The 20,751-nt window shown below is 33.1% G+C and overlaps 1 protein-coding gene across 4 annotated transcripts in view; it reads left to right on the top strand.

Annotated features, from left to right (window-relative positions):
- The first annotated feature begins 1,015 nt into the window (after nt 1-1,015).
- LOC146992721 (uncharacterized) overlaps nt 1,016-20,751 on the top strand; it is a 70,671-nt gene continuing 50,935 nt past the window's right edge. For all 4 annotated transcript variants that reach the window (XM_085809476.1, XM_085809474.1, XM_085809477.1 and 1 more), the window contains exon 1: nt 1,016-1,416. The gene's annotated coding sequence lies outside the window, so the exon portion shown is untranslated. The remainder of the gene's footprint in view (nt 1,417-20,751) is intronic.

A 20,751-nucleotide genomic window follows, 5' to 3' on the forward strand; every position in this document is an offset into this window, starting at 1 on the left:
AGGCACCTAACAGGTGGTCACCGTTGAGTTATGTAATGAAACAGAGAATTTATATCCAGCCCTTCTCCGGGATTCGAGCCCGGGACCTTCGGTACGGCAGCCAGAGTCATTAACCACTTACCAGTCTGGTCGGCGTTACTTTGATGTATCAGCTATCAGTTTAGATATTGTAATGAGAACTACTTCACTGAGTTAATCCGTCAGTTAGAAAATAAACTTGCTTATTTATTTAATTAAAAGTACGGACTTTTCTCGTTGTGATACCCCCATAACACATGTCTTAGTGCCTTTTAATTTATATTTTACATTCTTTAAGAAATGGCTTTCGAAAAATAACTTAGCTGCCTTAATGCCGAGAAACATAATAAAAGATCCATTGTAACATTGTTGTTTACTTCCTTTGAGAACGAGTGTCCGGCTGTTACGTTGAGGAAGATTGTTGCGAGACAGATTGGACAGATTGGCGGCAAAATATGCAAGGGCTCTGTGAGAGATACATTCGTGGATAGCTTTATAAAAGCAACTAATGCGTAGTCACGGTATGCATATGGAAAATCACGAAAACTCCATGTAACCAGCCCGTTCACCGAAATCTATCACTCTGAATTATCAGTATTCAGCGGTCTTATCCGCTCGACGACAGGTGAGCAAATCGCAGTCATAAACCGACAATATTAAGTAGAAACATGCACTTACTACTAGTATATTGATTTTGTTTCTCTCTTGAATAAATGCTGTTTCGATAATCTTTTTATAAAAGTAATTTTAATTTTAAAATTTTGAAATTCAGATTTATTGAAAATTTTTAATTTTATGGAAGGTTAATGATCAACTCTGTGAATATAATGTATTTTAATAGGACATCAATTATAGGATTAAAATTTATAATCATAGGTTTTATTAAAATAAAATTATTTTTAGCTTGGCAAACTTGGCGACGAAAGCGAGCCTAAGCAACCACATATGGCTTACAAAATGAATAAACCAATTCCCACCAGAGCCATTGATCCTTATGTCCGCAAAGAAGACGGCCACTAGCCTTTACACGTCACGCGCTGTGTGGTTGTTCGGAGGAGCTCTTATGCCCCCTGCAAACTATTTCGTTGAAACCTTGATCCAAATGCCCGCGAAATCATGTTGAGTTCTTTTTGTAACATTGAGTACTTTTAAAAGGTACTTAAATTTCAAAAATAGTAATTTCATGAACTCAAAAGTAATGTTTAGTGTTTTTCATCACTTCTGCGAAGACTCTCGGTTCTATCCCGTCTCTTCCTGACGCATGCGCGTTACATTTCGTTCTTCCTATTATTCTCCAGCGGCATAAAACTAAATATTCTACTTTGTTTACTGTCATTCTCTGTGCGGTATTTTTGCTGCAGACTTATCATTTCATAGTTCAGTCACTGTACGATAAAGGTAAGATGTTTACTCATTCGTTTTGCTTTTAGCAACGTCTGTGTTTTTGTGGCTGGTTTTTTAAAGGGGTCACTCATAGGTGCGTCAACTGTGGTGACCTTTAAGGGGAGATTGTGCGCTGGTCATTTTTTGCTCTTCTGAATATTATACTTAAAAATGTAGATTGTTGAATGTTTCGTATTTCTAATGCTTCAAGTAACAGTTTTGTGTTATGCTAACGATTATTTCTGTGTTGACATCCTTTTAAAAGATAATTATGATCTGTGGGACAAGCTATAGGGAAAATTTGATTTAAATTAACGGGGATATAAAAACATAAATGTTTTACTTACACAGAATTTTAAATATTATGATCGTACACTTGATTCAAAGGAAAATTATTAGATTAAATGTTTCTTTTATCCTATAAAATAAATTATGCAAATTATTGCTAAAGAATTTTAATATTTATGGACTTTATTACCACAGTCTTCTATCATGAATTAACTTTCATCTAGGAGGGGGAAAAGGTCTAGTAAAAATTATTTGTAACAATATGTTGCTGAAGGTATTGTATTTAATGAATTAATAAGTACTTTAAAAAATATATTTTTATTGTTACTTATAATGTATTTTTATTATTGTTTGCATTAAAGTTGGTTTTAGGCGGTTTAACAAACTTTACCGATTCATATTAGAAAGGAAACAGTTATAAAAATTTCATCGTACTATCAAATAGAGCGGTCGCTGTGAAGTAATTTTGGTCACTAATTAGAGATCAAAATTTTGAGTCTTAACAATATTCATAACCCTACTTCATTTTTTGAAGCAAATCATATTGTGCATTCATTATTACCTCAAGTTTTAATTATTCAATAAATGGAAAAGCATCTTTTAAATCGATACTCTGTACACCTGTTTAAAATTCTTGTCTTGGCAAAAACTCTTCTCATAGTATTAGAAGTATAACCGTAAATTTTTCGATTAACGAAGTAACGGATATTAATCGGAGCATAATGTGACAGCTGTATGCTATGTTGATTTCATTTTCAATAATCAGCACAGTATACAACACAATATATATGCTACTATAATTAAAATATATGTTACTATAGTTAAAATATATGTTACTATAGTTTAAATAATCAACGTAGTATACAACAAAATATATATGTTACTATACTTAAAATATATGTTGCTATACTTTTAATAATCAATATATTATATTCCTCTTGTATTGGACTATAACATAAAGTTACTTCTCCTATGTTATCTGGAAAATAATAACTGGAAAAGTTAATACCTCATTTTTATTGTACTCTTAATTTCAATTGAGAGGGTATAGTAATTTAAATTTGGTAATTCTCAAGCGTAGTTAGTTTGCGCCATATCATATTTGGTGCGTTTCTTATTCTCGGCACATTATTTTGTATTCCCTGTCATTTCCCCCATTTTAGCAGAAGTATTTCCTTTTCGTTGTTACAAGGCTGTAGATTTTTTCTACATATTGCTATCCCATGTAGTTAAACCCTTTGAGAATTGGAGGCTTCAGATGTTGTGATACTTGGAAATTCTTAACAAAGCTTCATTTTAGAGCCTTTAGCCTGAATTCTTGATCATGAAATACATCCAAAATTTTCCAGTTCCCATAAACCGCCTTTAAATTTGCTGCCATTATTTTATATAAAGTAAACGGTTTACTTACTTCATATTTAAGATATTCTAGCGATTTTTTGTCCTTCCCGAAAAAGAGACCAGTTTAGTAGTTTCTGAAAAGTTTGGCGGAACTGGCAAACTAACTAGTCTTATATTTTTTTAAATTTATTATTTGGTTAACTTATTATTAACAGGTAAGTACTGTTGGAAACTTTTTCTCATTTTTCTCGTGCTCAGTTACAAATGGGTTTCTTTTTTGAAACAAAGAAATCAAAATGTTGTTTTCATTGATTCTGCGCTGTAGAAACTTAATCATACCTTACATACTATGCCGGGGCTCAGATGGCAAAGTGGTTAGTGACTCTGACTGCCGTACCGAAGGGCCCAGGCTCGATACCCGAAAACGGCATGGATGTAAATAGTCTGTCCCTTCATAGGAGGCAATGGTGGCCCACCCTTTGGGTGCCTCCATAATAAAGCGACCACCAGTTCCGGCCTTAGTAGTGGCCAAAGACTATAATGGTTAGTGCCCGCCATTGGGGAAAATATTACATACTAGATATTGTTACATAGCAAAATTTCTGAAGTATCTTGTTAGAAATGTATTTGTGGTTTTTCCCTGACATTTATCTGAATTTTTATTTATCACAAATTCCACGGTATTACTTTCGTTACAAAAGTATTATAATCGTAAACTGCTTAAGTATGTCAAATACTAATGAAGCGTTTCAGAAAAAAACATTCCGCGCGATAATGACTTTGCTTAAGCAACAGCCATAGTACTTAACGCTTTATGAGTGTGTCCTCGTCGTTTATAAAACAAATTTTGTAACATTAAACTCGAAATTATACTTTTTTAATCCATTAAATTTATTACTTTCATATACATTTAAGCTGTTACTTTACTTTTTTTTTTTTTAAATTGACGACAAATTCCTTGGAATATTTTATTCACTTTGTCATACATTGATGAAAATCTGGTTAAGAACAATGTAAGCATAAAGGGTTTGCACATTTTTTTAAAATGATTTAGTAATTCATTCTAGCCTGCCTGTTTTAAGTAGTTTTCCTTTGCACAACAATTTAGTTAAAAAGAACTGTAATTTTAAAATATTGCAAGTGCGTCACAATAGTAGCTGCTTTGAAGAAAACTTTGGTTCCGGAGAAATTTTACAAGAGCAATTTGAAAGTACTAATATAAAACATGCATAAATGTTACATTCGTAAAAATATTATCTAAAACCACTAGATTGTAAATTTTCTATTGAGAAAAATATACTCATCGCTTGTTACAGACATGTTAGAGAAAAGATTTAATTAAGCATTTCGATAGCAAGGTTGTAGTAAGCACCCTTAAGAGATTGCCTCGGAGCTCACGAAATTATGCGCCAGACGAAGGAAGAAAAGAATTAAGAAATGAAATCCAATATTAAAGTTTTTACTTGTTTAATCATCTTTATCTTATGACCGTGTTTCAGTCACTGAGCAGACTGTTTCGTAAAATGTACTAAAAAAAGTACTCATCGTTTCATAATTAGCTGCTATTCTTAATTCCTTAAATAAAGCAGAAATTCCTTAGATTCATTGTGTCCACCAGTCGCTGAACACTAGTAGTTCAGTCCAAGGTTCGAATCCCGCGAACAGGCTGGCTGCATTAGACGTTTCCGTCATTTTTCCCACGTGTAACATGTATACGAGCCAGTTTCCCTTAAAAAGTCTTCCACGAAGGCATCTCTCCCCTTAGGCATCTCTCCCCTTAGGCAGATAGCCCTGGAGTGCTTTGCCATAATCTAGTAAATCAAACCTTAGATTATTTATGCAATAATGAAACTTTCATTATCCTTTTAATAAATCCATGTTATGTATTACGGTGCATTAAGAATAGTTCATTTAGTTCCTAATATTTAAAACTTACTTTATTGTTTAACAGATTTTAGAATATATCAAAAACATCGCGTTTAACCTACTGACATTTTTATGTGCTCGTAAATAATCACGTTTATTCAGGTAGTTCTGTAATTATCAGTGAGCCCGTTGAGTGTATTTTGATTTAAAAGAAAACTATCAATCATTTCTGAGAGTAACGGATTATGTATTTGAAGAGTTTAAATACAAAATATAATTTTGGATCCATAGCACCCAGCTGTAGGAAGTAAAGGTTCAAATGAAGAAAACTGAATGAAATTACTATTAAACAAATATCTAGTGGCTTTCTATTATGCGTTTACTAAATAAATAAGGAAATGTTTTGTTTGATTTTTCATCTTATGAGCTCTTGTTTTTTTATATTGTTCTGTTGGTGCGTATTTTTGCTATATTATTATATTTCAAATTAATTGAAATAATTAGCGGTTTATAAACTTATCACTGGGATTATGATTCTTGCACCCGTAAAATAATTTATTCAAAATTTTCAAATAATTTCGGAAGTTTTACATAAATATCAGCTCTGTTTCCTAGTACAGTATTATTGCTAGTGTGTATTAATGTGTTCATTGTTTTATTATATCTAATTTTATAAAAAGTTAACACATTCCCAGTTACGAATCTGATTACCTGTTGTGTGTTTGTGTGACATTTTACTTACGAAACTTTGAGTTTTGTTGGAGATACTACGTAGTTTTCTGGCAAAACATTTAAAAATATAAAAAAATAAGAAACTTTCTTGGTTATAGTATAAGAAAAAACTTACAAAAACTTTCTTGGTTATAGTATAAGAAAACATAGTTACGAAATCGAGCATTCATTTTTGTTAACTATTTCTGTTGTATGTCCTGAGGCCAACTAACTGCTGTGATCAACGATTTATAATCACTAAAGTAGAATCGTGCAGTCCTTTTTCTCTAGAAATTTTGGGTCATTCAAGCTCAAAACTATCTTCAAATGTTTCTTGCTTGCACTGCCTTGTTTTCGGAAAGCCGTTTCGAACAAGAAACGTTTCGTTCAATTCTGAATATTGGTCATGCATTGTAGGTACTACGATAAATTACTACTAGAAATTCTCTCCTGCTTTTAGGTAACTCCACTTGAAAACTGTCACCTTTGTCTGATTGTCGTTATCTTACTTTTGGAATCCAGATGAGTGTCAAGCTTTCTCTGAATTTACAGTTTTTATCTCTTTCATAAATACTGAATTTTTTTTCATCCTTCAAACTGACTTTATCTTCAGTAATTCTTAAGTTTTTGGAACGTTACTGGGAGTAAATAAGCCTGTTGTACCACTCTGCATAACAAGTAGCCTGCGCCTCGGAAGGCAATACTTTACTTCACTGAAACCACTATGAACAGTTTTAGCTGAAACACTTTCAACCAGTCACAGAAGTCTACATATACCCATTAAAATAGAGGTATACTAAACACTATTTGAGTTTAAACTGTTAAATTATATTAGTTGTCATGCTATTCATACAAAAGTATTTTCCAAAAAATAACAGCTTAAGTAAGGTAAATATGAAAGATACATGCAGATTTGTTGAAATCAACACGTCACAAAAATCGCCATACGGTTGATTGTCTCTTAACTAAAGTTGCCTATGCGGCTCTTTTCTTCTCTTTTGGTTTTATTAAGAACACATCAACTACGCAGTCAAAGTCAGAATCTTGATTCCTTTTCCTAAAGATTATCGCAGTTTGAAAAAATGAATTAAAAGAAATTTCCTTAGATGTGATAAAAATCTTATTGTACAATTAAAGCATGAATAAATTTTACAGTGAATAGGTAACATTATTTTTATAGGTAACATTATTTTACAGTGAATAGGTAACATTATTTTTATAGGTAACATTATTTTACAGTGAATAGGTAACATTATTTTTATAGGTAACATTATTTTACAGTGAATAGGTATTATTGAGGAACATTATTATAGGTAACATTATTTTACAGTGAATAGGTAACATTATTGGGGAAAGTCATGCAACTGTACGGACTATAATTAAAAATTACAAGTCAAGGAGAAATGTACTAAAAGAAATCTTAGAGTGGTTGTCAAGGAATGTTAGTCGTTGTGATGTAAGAATTCTTGTAAGAAAAATTAACGAAAAGATCAAAAGGTAAGCGCTCCGAATCAACTGACTACCTTGCTATGGTAACAGGAAAGCGTCAATCCAGAAACTGTGCGTAGAATTTTTCTAGCTCTGCTGGATCTAATGACAGAACTCTCAGGAAAAAAAAAAAAAAAAAAAAACTCTGATCTCACTTCAAAATAAACAAAAGCGACCACATTTTGCAAATAAAACACGTAAAATACTGTGATTTTTGTGAAACAGTGCTATTTACCGAAGAAAGTTCAGTGTTTTCGAAGTGGATAAATTAGCTCTCATAGATTGCACTATGGATTGATTCGTGTATCTGAAACTGTTGTAAAGTAATCTGCAATCATATATTGAAAAATTGGGATAAGGAAGCAGCGGGGACTTTCAACTAAACAATGATCCAAAAAGTATTGCTAAGATTGTTAGAAAATTACTTCTATATAAAATATAAAGTCAGTTGCATTCGTCATCTCAATTTGTCAGACTTAAACCCCTATAGAACATACATAGGATGAACCTAATCAGTGAATCCACCAGAATACTATTATACAAGCAAAGAAACTCTAAAGGCAGCAATTGAAAGAGCGTGAACTGAAAATACACCAAATACGACAACAGATTTTTTTTTTTTTTTTTTTTTTTTGGATCAGCCAGTTTACGGGCAGCGATAGATGCAAAAGGCGAACCCACATGGTTTTTAAACCTTATTTTTTTATTCATTTGACCAGAGTAAATGAAGTATTTCTTTCTCTGTGTTTAGACTTTCATGACATGCAATGTATCGATTTTTTTTAATATTTTGTTGAAACTCAACGAGCTATAATTTATTTTCTTGATTAGAGACAAATTTGTGTCTCAGAAGTTGCGTTCATTTGTTTACTTCTTAAAATATCAGTATAATTGCAAATAAAGATTCTTTGATCATTGTAGATAGACTTCTGTGTATGTCACAAAATGCTAATGCAGTAAAACGGAGCTCTAGTTTAGTAGTCAAGTAGTCGGTCTTACCTAGCTCTAGTACTCTGCGTAGGGCGAATATTTGCCTATTATTGGCTCTATCTGCTTATTATTGAGGGTTTATATCCTTTTCCTAGAATATTCATCTCCCGTTAGTAATTCATATACACTAAAAAACATCTTATATAAATCAGAGTTTCGTAATGCATCTGTGCCTTTTTTTAAACAACCAAAGAAATAATTATTTAAAGCGATTTGCCTTCAGACGAATGCTGGCCTGCCAATGGCAAAAGAATAAAATCGCTGGATACCAGCAGTTCGACGCAGTTTCGAATATTAGCGAATGGCTAGTTGCATGAATAGGGTATTGTGATTCTACCCGTTTTATAACATGAATATGATCTAGTTTTCCTTAGAAAGTGCTCCACGAAATCATCCCTTCCTTGGCGAACAGGCATTGTATGTTTTATTGTGATTGATTATACAATCGTTTGATTGATTTTCTATTCTCCAGTAGCTGTCATATTTCAGTCAATTATTTCGTTTGTATTTTAAGCATTCTTGAAATAGTAATCTAATACATATGTTGATTAGATATATTAAAAACACATACAAAACAATGCAATTAAAAATCCTACATAAGATTTTCAACTAAATATATGTAAAAGGCAGTTTTTAAAACAAAAAGTGTAGGTAATACTCAGTTTATTACCGAATATATTTATTATTTTTCTCACTGTTGTCTCCCTCCACAAGTTTTTCTAATAAGGCTTTGAGGGTTAACTTCAGTATATATGTGCTTTTTGTGATATTTTGTTGCAAAATGATGTGCATACCAATTTCATGTCAAGCATATTACTTCAATTTATAAAAAAAAAAAAGATGATTTTATGTAAACACCTTGGGCAGGAACAATTTTATCAGATTATGATTTAGAATTTTAGGTACTGTAAGTATAGTCTTATTTAATATGTAAATGTACGTAGCCACATATTATGTCAAGTTTCAAGATTCTGACGTATATTTCTGTGTGTGAATTACTATAATGCAATAATAAGTGTCATTTTATCTTCTTATTGAAATATCGAAAGTAACAAAAACATTTCTTATAATTGGAAATGTTTTACCGCAGTTAAAAGGAACTGATGACAAAAGCAGGTTCTCTCGCAAAAGCATCGAGTTGGCAGATATACCATTTCCCCCCAAAACACTTTAGTTATACGTTGTCCTGTAATAGAAAAGATCCAAGTTTATAAAACAAGAAAGCATTAAGATGTTTACGTATCTCTGTATTAAGATATTTTCAAGTTCATGAAGATCTAAAAGATGCAGAAAATGTTTCCTGCCCTCAAATGTTTCTAAATATGATGTAATAAATGTGGCAAAAATATGATTGATGGATTTCGTAAAAGTGGGAGTTTGAATGCTATTGTTCAGTTTACTTCAGCACCTATTGCTGGGATTGATGACTTAATGAATATGAATGAACATGAATTAAGTTTACTTGAGCTATAAGAAAAATAAATTCAGCAAAGCTTGATGCCTCTCAGAGCGTTTCAGGATGATTTCAATTCATTACTGTGGAAATAAGTGTTTATGGTGCATCGGGAAATTGAATTGTAGAATTGAAATATGCACTATTTTTCTTAAAGCCTGCGTCAATGCGAAACAAGAACTATTCTTTTTAACTTTTTGTGCTGAAACACACATTCGTTTAGTTGAAAAGTCTGGCGGATAGTTCCTTTGTGTTGAAAAACTTTTCTAAATAAGAAAACCTTCAGGAATTTAAAAATAAACGTTATTATTTTAATATAATATTTTTACTTTCATTTCGTCTGATTTTTTTGACCGAGTATTTTTCCCTAATTCAGAATCACGAGAATGAATTTAGAAATTCTCGAATCTTGGAATGCAAAGGGCTCGGAGCATCACAGTCAGCATTTGGTCAATTTTTATTTTCAATAAAATTCAAAATCCTTGTAATAAATTTCGTCAAAGATTATTAAAAGCGAAAATATTTCGCTTTTAATTTTTAAAGTCTAAGAAATGTATTTTAGCAATAAAGTAGGATCGTTTTCTGCATAAAGACAATTAAAACAAAATTCTGTACTTCTTTTTCGTAAAATTCTTGACAAATTTATATGGAAAAGGATTTACTTTCGCATTGTCATCACTTGAACGATTAGGAAAATACATGCTGATTTTTTTTCTTTCGGGAATGTTTTAGTATTAACATATAAATAACCAGATGACATTGAAGAAAATATCGTTGTATTTAGAATACTTCAAGAGATTCAGTTTCTCATTGTAATTTTAACAACTCTTCTGTAATGTCATCAAATTCCTCTGCATAAAAAATATTCTCCAGAATAGTTTCCTTATAAAGGGTGGCTGTGAATGAATTTGCCGTATAGTGTTGTTTTTCAGTGCTGCTTGAATACTGTTCTTTTTAAAAAATCATGTTTAAACAAACGCTTTCTCCTTGTACTGTTTTCTTCATACATTCAACAGCAGTAGTTTGTCTTCCATCAGTATTTGCTAATAATAGAAAGGCTTTTAATTTGTATTAACAGATTTTAGTTCTCGCTCGAAAAAGAAATATATTTTCTTAATAATAAATGCTTTCTCCCCTCCCCAGAAATATTTAGGAAAATTTTAAGAGTAGCTTTCAAACTTGTATCGATAAATTTAATGAAGCATTGTAAAAGATTGAAATCACGTTCGTTTTTATCTTGTTCATTATGGATAAGTCTTGAATCCCGGCAAACGGCTGACTGCATGGGCATTTTCGTGATTTTTCTCCTTTTGTAACGTGTATACGAGTCAGGTTCCCCTAAAGTGTCCTTCACGAAGGCATCCTTCTCCTTAGGCAGATAGTCCTGGAGTGCTTTGCCATAATTAAACCAAACCAACATTCTCCTTGGGGGAGATTTTAAGCCATTTCTCTGTTTTGAAAAATGTGTGGTATGTATTTATCACTAAAATTAAATTTCTAAAACAGTAACGTAAGCACTGAATGTCATGAAAATGTAAATGATAAACTGATAATGAAGCCCACCAGCGATGGAGCGGTAACCTCGCTGAATAGGGGTAGTTAGACCTAGGTTCGATTCTAGTCGAACGGGCTGGTTGCATGGGTGTTTTCGCTGTGCGGAACGTGGATACGAGTCAGTTTTCCTTGGAATGTCTTGCACGGTGGTCTTCTTTCGTTTAGGAAAATAGCTTTCGTATACTTTGCTAAACAGATATCCTAGCTTTTCCTGACGTACTCTTTTTCAGTCCATTCTATGGATAACTAGTACTTCATATGAGCAATGTATCTGAACTTAATTTAGCTATTGCAGGAAATACATATTATAGTAATAGAATTAGAAGGTCGTGAAACAGTAAGATGAAAAGACGCTAGGTATTATTTAGAGAGATTACATTTAGAATTTAATAATGAAATGGACTCAAGTGAATGGAACAATGTTAAAAAATACATTATATTAAACAAAACATTGCATTTAATTTATCACTAATTGAAAAAAAATCATATATTTGTTTCTATTACTGATAAATCAGTCATTAATAAATTAATTTAAAGTAATATTTACAAAATCTACGGAAAATATTTTACTCGCGGCAAATGTTGAGTGAGTCTATCCTGAGACGTAGTTTTTTTTTTTTTTTTTAAAAAAAAAACCAGATTTATTTTATGTAAGATATGTTCTTAAATTTGTACTTGCATTCAACTTTCTATGCTATTTATTTTTAGGAAAGGAATAAAGAGAAATATTTTTCCACTACTTCTACATTTATTAAGGGTAACGAACTTAAACCCCATATCTGAAACTTTTGTTTTGTTTTTGATATACCTAAGTTAATAAGAAATATATCTTTCAATTTGGATTTTAAAATAATGCCATTCGAAAGTTCAACTTCCTTCTGCCTTTCTTTGATTGATAATCTACAACTAAGAAGCAGTATTCTTCAAAGGAATTTAAAATTGTATTTTTCTTCGTGTTTCAAAAAATACTTCTTGAAAGATTTTTTCCATTCTTTGTTAGCGAAGAAAAGCTTTTTCAAGCACTTTTATTTCCTCTCTTCCTGAGACAGCAGTAGCTTGTTCTCAGATAGGGTACTGAGTAATGTTACAGATATTTCAGTCATGGATTCAAAGAATCTAATTTTTTAATCGAAGATTCAATTTTGTCTGAAACTCTAATGAGCGTTTTAAAATTATTAAGTACAAATTTAGATTGGCTCTTTCAAGTAAAATATTCCGTAAGTATGCTGAAACCTGAATGCAATCAAGATGTGTAACTTTGAAGAAAATTTCAAAGTATGGTCTGTTTTATTTCCCTGTAAGCATTTGCTCTCCTTTGCCTTATGCCTTACATATAAAAATCAATACTTCATAAATTCATAGCTATGGGTTGGTTTTAGGAAACGGGGCTTAGGAATCAAGAGTTATGGGTGCTACAGGGTTTAGAAATAAAGTTGCTTTCAAATATAACTGACGAAAATATACATTTTTGGGAGAGGGGGATTATAAAAAGTGAATGCATTTTTCATGTAAATAAATTTAGGATGTTAAAATGTCAATGATGATCAAAAAGGCAAACGAAATGAAATTCTCTTGCACACACTAAACTAGAGGAGGGAGGAGCCGGTGGCTGAGTGGAGGATATCGTTGGACATTCGACAGTTCCTTCGATCCACGGAAATATCCACAAAGGCACGATGGTATTTTCCTAGAACTTTGGACTCTCCACTTCTACTTTTACTATGACTATGGGCTCATTTAGTGATTCAAACACGAAGGCATATTATTGTCTAAAGTAATCCCCCCCCCCACGAATAATCATAGCATTCCTATACAAGGTGACTAAGCAACAATAACCTACCCTGTCCATGAAACTCTTTAGTGACAACGAATAAATTACGACTGTCGGCCCTACCCTGAGATTCTTCTACCGAAAAGGCATCATTCCGCATGGATTTCTAAGAAGGAAGCCTGCTCCGTAGCGTACAGTTCCTTCGATCCGGGTTCAAACTCTTCTGAACGCATTGGCTACATAATCGTTTTCGTGAGTTTCCCGACGTGCTACGTTAATACGAGTCTGTTTCCCTTAGAAAGTCCTCCGTAAGCCATCCTTTTCTAAAGCAAATAGCTCTTGTGTGCTTTGCCATATGATCGATTACACAAGCAAACAAACGCAGGGCGGGGATCATATTTCTGGAATTTGGTTTTCATTATCTAATATAGGAATTCTGCTTTGTATGGTGTTTAGGAAGAGATTTTCCAAAATAATAAAGTTAGAAAATACTTTAAGCTTGGACGATTAATGTGCACTCGTTTCAAAAAAATCCTCTTCCTTCGCTGATTATTCGTGTATCGATTAATGAAAAAAGATGCTGCTCCATTCTTCATAGCATTACAAATCATTTCTCAAACTTCTGACTTATTTGAATGGCAGTTTTCTTATATTTGTCATTTCGCGCCCGCTATAGCCATTTTTTTCCTTCACATTTCTAAACTTGTTAGCATTCTTACGAGTACATATAACTCAAGTGGGAATCATTGAGTGAACCAAACAACCAGATAAATGAATCAGTATAATAGCAGTTTTAAGTTAAAAATAATATGAACAATGCTGTCTGCCGTCCGACTTCACGCCAGTGCCAGTCATTGAAATATTTAAAATAAACTAATCATGTATACGAACATTTAGAAATAGATAATGCTTATTTATTATGTGTAAAACATAAATATGACTTGTAAAACATAAAATTGTCTATAAATCACTTGGTATACTTGTAGGTGATTGACAGTTTTCAGTGTTTTTATAGCACTGGCAGGTTTAACATTACTTCAGTCAGTTGTAATGCTAAGAGCATTACTTCAGTGTCGACTGCATTTAGCCTTCTTCCTTTATCTCACTTCGATTCCTTTCAAATTTTTGGAGCGGGAAAAATGTTTCCAGATCTGGTGCTTCTGCAAATAAAGCTTCATGCTAACTCTTTACTCACGTTGTTATATTATAAATAACTCTAGTCAATAAATTTTAACTTTTTGTTTACCGCCATGAACGAAACGTATTCTGTTTTAGCTAGAATGACTATCCCGAACACGAAAATGACAATAAAAGTTCGTGACACGTAATTTCGCAATAGAAGCGAGATTTATTCGGCCCAAAATTCTAATTTTTTAACATACAAGCATATTTATTCACAAATATATACTTAAGAAACTATGAAAATTCAGGTCACGAAGTACTTATATTTAGTCGAAAGGATAGCGCGGAATGTAATGAACTAATGTTGCTACTAGAAGCTCGACTTTTAACCTTAATGGTACGTTTAAATGTCTCTAAGTTATCTGCTCTATAAGCTTTATATGATATTTTAAGTAACTAATATAAATGTTGAATCAAAAGTAAAAAAAGTCTCGGAATCGATAATGTATGATGCTAAACTAAAACATTCTGGTAATATAATAAATATTCTAAGAGTGAGATATATTTTTAAAACATATAGTTATATATTTCTCTTGTGAAGTTCGTCATTTTTTGTAATTATAAACGAGCAATAGCCTTCTTTCTGTTTTTCGTTCTCGATTTCTCTGGGAAAACCTTTGGATTGAGAAAGAAACTGAATTTGCAGACACACTGTGATTCCTAGTTTTTGGTAATTATTCAAGAATTTTGGAGCCAATGTTGTTACAATTTTCTGCTTCATTTCCCAGATATAAATAAACTACTTTACCAAAAAAATCCTATGCCGATAGTTCACCATCGTTAAATTTCTTACAGAAGATTTCATCAAGAAAGACGCCCACCAGCGGCCGAGCGGTAAAACGTCGCTGAACACTGGTAGTTCGGTCCGAGGTTCGAATCTCGCGAACGGGCTGGCTGCATGGGTGTTTTCGTGGTTTACCCCATGTGTAACGCGTATACGAGCCAGTTTCCTTAGAAAGTACTCCACGAAGGCATTCCTTCCCTTAGGCAGATAGCCCTCGAGGCTTTGCCGTAATTAAATAACCTAACCTAACCATCAAGAAAGAGACTCCAAATTTGAGATACCGCCAGTAACCGAGCGGTTAAGACCGCTGAATGCTGGTTGTTTGACCTGGTTTCGTGCACAGGCGAATAAGCTGGCTGCACGGGGTGGTTTTTCCTGTATTTGTAACACGGGTACTAACCAGTTTTCCTTAGAAAAGTCCTCCTTGAAAGCATCTGTTCCCTCAGACAGATAGCTCTCGCATGCTTGGTGGCCGAAGGAAATCCATTATCGCATCCAATATCGCATCATTAAGTTTTGGAAACTGACGTCTTATGTATGCGAAATCTTCTCCACTCTGCCTTAGACTTTAATCTCCCCCTCCCTCTTTCCAATGTGGTCTAATTTAATAATGTGGCAGCGGCTATAGTATTTTGTTCGAATTAACTAGTGGAACTATATAACAATAAGTTATCCTATGTAAACAATTCTTCCCTTTGTGTGTGATTTTAAGTCACGTCTTGCGTACACGTGTTCATGTGTAAGCAAGTTAGAAAGCAACCAACATTTCGTTTTTCTAACATAATAAACCAAGAAAAATACCTTTTTCATGTCATTGTAATTTAATGAGATAGAAATGCAATACAGATAGAAATGCCATGATGCAGTATGGGGATGATCAAAATGGTGGAAGGGGAAAGTAAAAACGATTCGTTTCTTTTGTAATTTGTGTATAAAACTACTTTTCTTCATAAACCTGAAGAAGGTTGTGTCTATTGTACGCGTGCACTTATGTGGGTCCATAGGATACATAGTAATGTTTTTGATTGCAATATATTTCAATAAGTGTTTTCTCTTGGACACATTTTCTTTTGTCTAGTCCTTTCGATGCATATAACAAATTTTCTCCATTTTTTGGAATCAAAATAGAGTAGTTTTTTAAATGCAATTAAACAATTTTTTCATACATCGCATCATCCCTAAAAGCGTGCTAACAATGGCCAAGTGGATAAGACCGCTGAGTGTTTGGTAGTTCGACTCGGGTTTAGAGCTTTTAGTATTAATTGGAGCCAAGAAAGCTGAGAAAATCAGCTATGCCATCGCCCGGATTCGAACTATGGGAATTCCTATTGCCAGCCGGGGGCCCACCAGCGGCCGAGCGGTAAAGTCGCTGAACACTGGTAGTTCGGTCCGAGGTTGGAATCCAGCGAACGGGCTGGCTGCATGGGGGTTTTCGTGGTTTTCCCCGTGTGTAACGTGTATACGAGTCAGTTTCTCTTAGAAAATCCTCATGAAGGCATCCCTCCCCTTAGGCAGATAGCCCTAGTGTGCTTTGCCATAATTAAATACACACCACACCTATTGCCAGCCGGACGTGCTTCCAATTGCAACACTAAGACATGGGGCAAGGAAGAATAGAAAATTCCTTATATTCTCCCCACTTAAAAGGCGACATGGTAGGAGGGGGCCAAATCCATGTGGGGATGAATTCTCTCCCACCACATTTTAGTTGAACATGACTTTTGAAGTCTTTACGGACTTTAAGAGAGAAAAATGTGGTATATCGGTGATGCCTTGTTAGGATTCAAATTCTGTATATTACGGTTGCTATCCCGACTTGCTGCCAGTTACACGACCAAAGTATGGGACGGGTTATTTATTTGTGTTGAAAATCCCGAGGCTCGGGATGGCTGTATGGTCGTTTTATGGTTTTTATCATGTTTTACGTGAGTATGAACCAATTTCCCTTAGAAGGTGCTTCGTGAACGCATCCCTTCCCTGAGGCAAATAACTCTACTGGGCCTTAATTCAATCAATCCTTTCCGAAAAGGAGATTTTTTATTGAGAAATTTCACAAATTTTTTTGACTGCACTTTACCTCATCAAGATAATTAATATCTTTGCGTGATAATTTTTGTCTTTAATTATCATGCGTATTTCATGTTCTTGGTTTGCCCTCTCTGTTGATGAAATTGCGACCATCCATTACATTATTGCGTCCTTCTTTGACTAAAATGCCGCAGTATGTACTTAAATATTTATGCTCTTGAGGGATCTGTATATATCATCTCTTGAATAAACCATAAGCATTATTTTTGCATGCAAAATACTAATAGCTATATTAATTTACTACTGAATTTCTTATTAAAAACTAAGTTCTCTTTTAATGAATACGCTTTTGCCATTCGCTTAAATTCTAAAATATTTCCAATTTTAGTATCAGATGTGTTGTCAGTATTCCAGTTAAATTAAGTCATGGACTGACAAATTTAAAACTTTCGTTTAAAGTTTAATTTTTCAGTTTTTATAAAGCATTTCGTATTTGAGAGCTTAGTATGAAATGGCTTAGTATCCCTTTAGGACATTTTTTCAGTTTTCTAATGAACCCACTAGCATCCCAGCAGGTTAAGGTTGTAAAATGCTATTAATTTCGTCTAGACTTCGATTCAATGGTCTTACAGGCAGGATACATGGGTGGTTCTACAGTTCCCTCATGCATGACCTGAAAGTTGGCTTCATGATTTCATAAACTGAAATGCGAAAGTGATTTAACCGATCGGCTTGTTCTTATTTTTTTTAAGCATTTGCTATGAGAACTAAATTTATATTGAAATCTAGACAGCAGCTTTTGGGGAAAATTTCTTCGAAGTAATTGCTTAAGGGAAAAAAAATCGTAGCACTAATATTTATTCAGGTCAAGTATTATACTTGAAAATAGCCCATGCATGGTATTAAGTGAAAATATGTAAGGATAGGCTCATGGACTATGGTGAAAATATGTAAGGATAGGCTCATGGACTATGAAAATATGTAAGGATGGGCTCATTCACTATGGTGCATTAAGTGAAAATATGTAAGGATAGGCTCATGGATGCTTTTCCCGTTTAAAAGCTTGTGTGAAGGTCTGCAAAGACATGTTTTATACCTTTATTGCTTTTTCCCCCACTTTTTACAGCGAATAACAATTTTGCTTTTAAACAACAATGTTCAGAATTGTATTAATAACTTTTAGGAAGCTGTAAACAAAGAAAATTATATATATATTTACTAAAGAAATATTGATTATATTATCTCCTAAGATTAATTTTAGTAGAATTATCTAAAAATAGTGAATCCATAGTTAGCAAGTTTAATTCCGAAAATTGTTTTTAACTTGAATGTAAATTGTTAAAAATGCTTAACGGGGACTTGAATTAAATCATGAATAACAAAATTTCAATAGTAAAAAGAAATTAAATTAAAAGCAAGTAATTAAATTAAAAGCAAGTAATCATTGCCATTGATCGGAAATTAGTTGACTTTTCAAGGGGAACAAACCAACTCCCGTTTAATGAACAATAATTAAGAAATAAATGCGAAGGTGTTTCGTCCTTTACTCAAGTAATAAGGCAATGCCAAACTGGCAATTTAAGTTAGGTCAAATATTTATACAACATATATATATATATACGTAATTTGTAATTTTTTCCCTTTATGGAACAAACACACATACGTACTGTTTCAATATATTGCTGCTTTAGCGTTTATCATTATCGCACTTACAGTGTATGAGGTTAAAGCAGAATTATTTCATCACTTTCTTTTTCCGCATATTTGTTTATTAAGCATTGGCCAAGTGTGGCTGATTACATTGTTCATTTAGTCAGCTCATGGCTAAGAACGTTGCTGAGTGTGCACCGCAGGGGGTAAGTCTATATTACATTCATGGAATGGGGGAACAGATAACTACAGATGTCTAACGCTTTCTAGGGTTCGAACCGGTGTCCAACACACACTAGCAGCCGGCTCAGTTAACTACCATACTGAACAGGGCGGTCTCTTTCTTTTTTTTTTTAATTGTTGATTTATAAATCACGAGCACATAGTCTTACATGGTCTGCATTTAGTAGCATTCGTTAAGAATAAAAATATTCATGCCTGTTGTTTCTTGTTACTGTAAGTTAAATGAAATTTCGCTGATATTGCGAAAGAATATTATGTCCCTTATATGTCATTAAGGAAAACGTTACTTAGTTACAGTTACTTATTATACTTATTTATAGTAAAAACTGTAATTATTAACAACTTCAGCAGAGTTTTCATCCAACCTTAACAGATTTTTAACACTGGCATTCTATTCAAATATGAAATGCTAAGGGTTCCTTTAGCTCCACCAGTGGCCGAGTGGTTAAGACCGAGGAATTCTGGTAGTTTGATCTGGCCTAGGTTCGAGCCCAGGCGAATGGGCTGGCTTTTCGTGGTTTTTCGCATTTGTAACGTGAATACGAGCTACAAAGTCCACCATGAAGATATCTCTCCTCTTACACAGATAACCCTAGTGGCTTTCTCATATTCAAATAACCCGATCTTATCTAATTGGCTTTTGTTGGGAGGGGGGGGAATTACCATGCTCTGGCAATTTTTTTCCTTTAGCGAAGAAGTAAGAAGATATACTATTTTATTTCGCTTTCTTACGTAACTAAGTAATCTTAGCAGTACTACGTCCCAGACTAGATTCGTGTGACTCGCTGGTATTTGATTTTTATAATTTTACTCATATGTAACATATATGTACGTATATATATATATATATATTAATACACGTATGAGAACCAATTTCCTTCACAGCGGTTTGTATGTAGTCATTCTTCCCTGAGCCCGGTAGCTCTGGAGTGTTTTATTATAACTTAATAATCTAATCTAGTCTTGTAAAAATTTTACTAACATTTCTTTTTCGCGGTGTTATTAATATCTATCCAAAATGAGTTTTCCTTAAGTAACACAATTATTTGAAAAAGTTTGGGATAATTTTAACGTAAAATGTTAAAAATTAAATATGTATTGAGATGTTTGGACGAATTAAGGAAATGTTCAGGTTTCATTTTCTTAAATATTGGTAGCAACTTTATTTTTAATTTCTTGAATATTTGCAAATAGATAAAAGGCTTATTTTTGCGATATTTCAGTTTTTAATCTTTAAAATGTGGATGTCATTTTATCTAGCATCTATTTAACTACTTTATTTTACTGTATTAATGCTGAATATGTAGTTTTTTACATAAATGTAGAGTAGTTAAAGTTTTGTTGTATCACAAACACAGCAGCAGTTCGTATAATATTTAATCTGTGGCCTATTAGATAGCAGCAGTATTGTACCTCACTGTATAGATTTAAAAAGAATGCAACTTTTGTAATGAAAATGTGTTTAGCAGAGAGGTTTAGAAAGTGTTATCGTAAACGTCTTGATTGAAACAAATTACTATCGCAAAATGAACAATTTTTAACGTTTAGTTATATGATCTTACATTCAAGCTACCATTTTAGTTTTAAAGATATTTGAATTTTCCTGTCTTTTCTGCAAATATTACGCAACTAAAAATGTGAATTTAATAATTAAAATTTAGTGAAAGAAGTGTAGTGATTAACTTAGACCAAGGGAGAAAATCCTGAGCAAACATAACGCAGATTGTGAAATGAAATCTCTCTCTACTCTTCAGAAAGCTGTAAATCATTTTGAGCGTGAAAACAGAATCATAAATAAAAAAGTGTGCGACCCCGAAAGCTATCAGACAGAGAAGAAAGAAAAAGAATGATTAAGGTTTCGAAAAAAAGCGTCTGAGTACACCGACGACAGCAGTAAAGATGAAACACCTTTTTTTGTCCAACTATTCATCTTGATTCAGTGCGTAATGTTTTAAAAAGGGTTGAGTCTGAATCCTGTATAGTATGAAAGAGTCATACTTT

Source organism: Stegodyphus dumicola, chromosome X2 (assembly GCF_044657685.1).
Source record: "Stegodyphus dumicola isolate Sdum_Otavi_A_Nest chromosome X2, ASM4465768v1".
NCBI lineage: Eukaryota > Metazoa > Arthropoda > Arachnida > Araneae > Eresidae > Stegodyphus > Stegodyphus dumicola.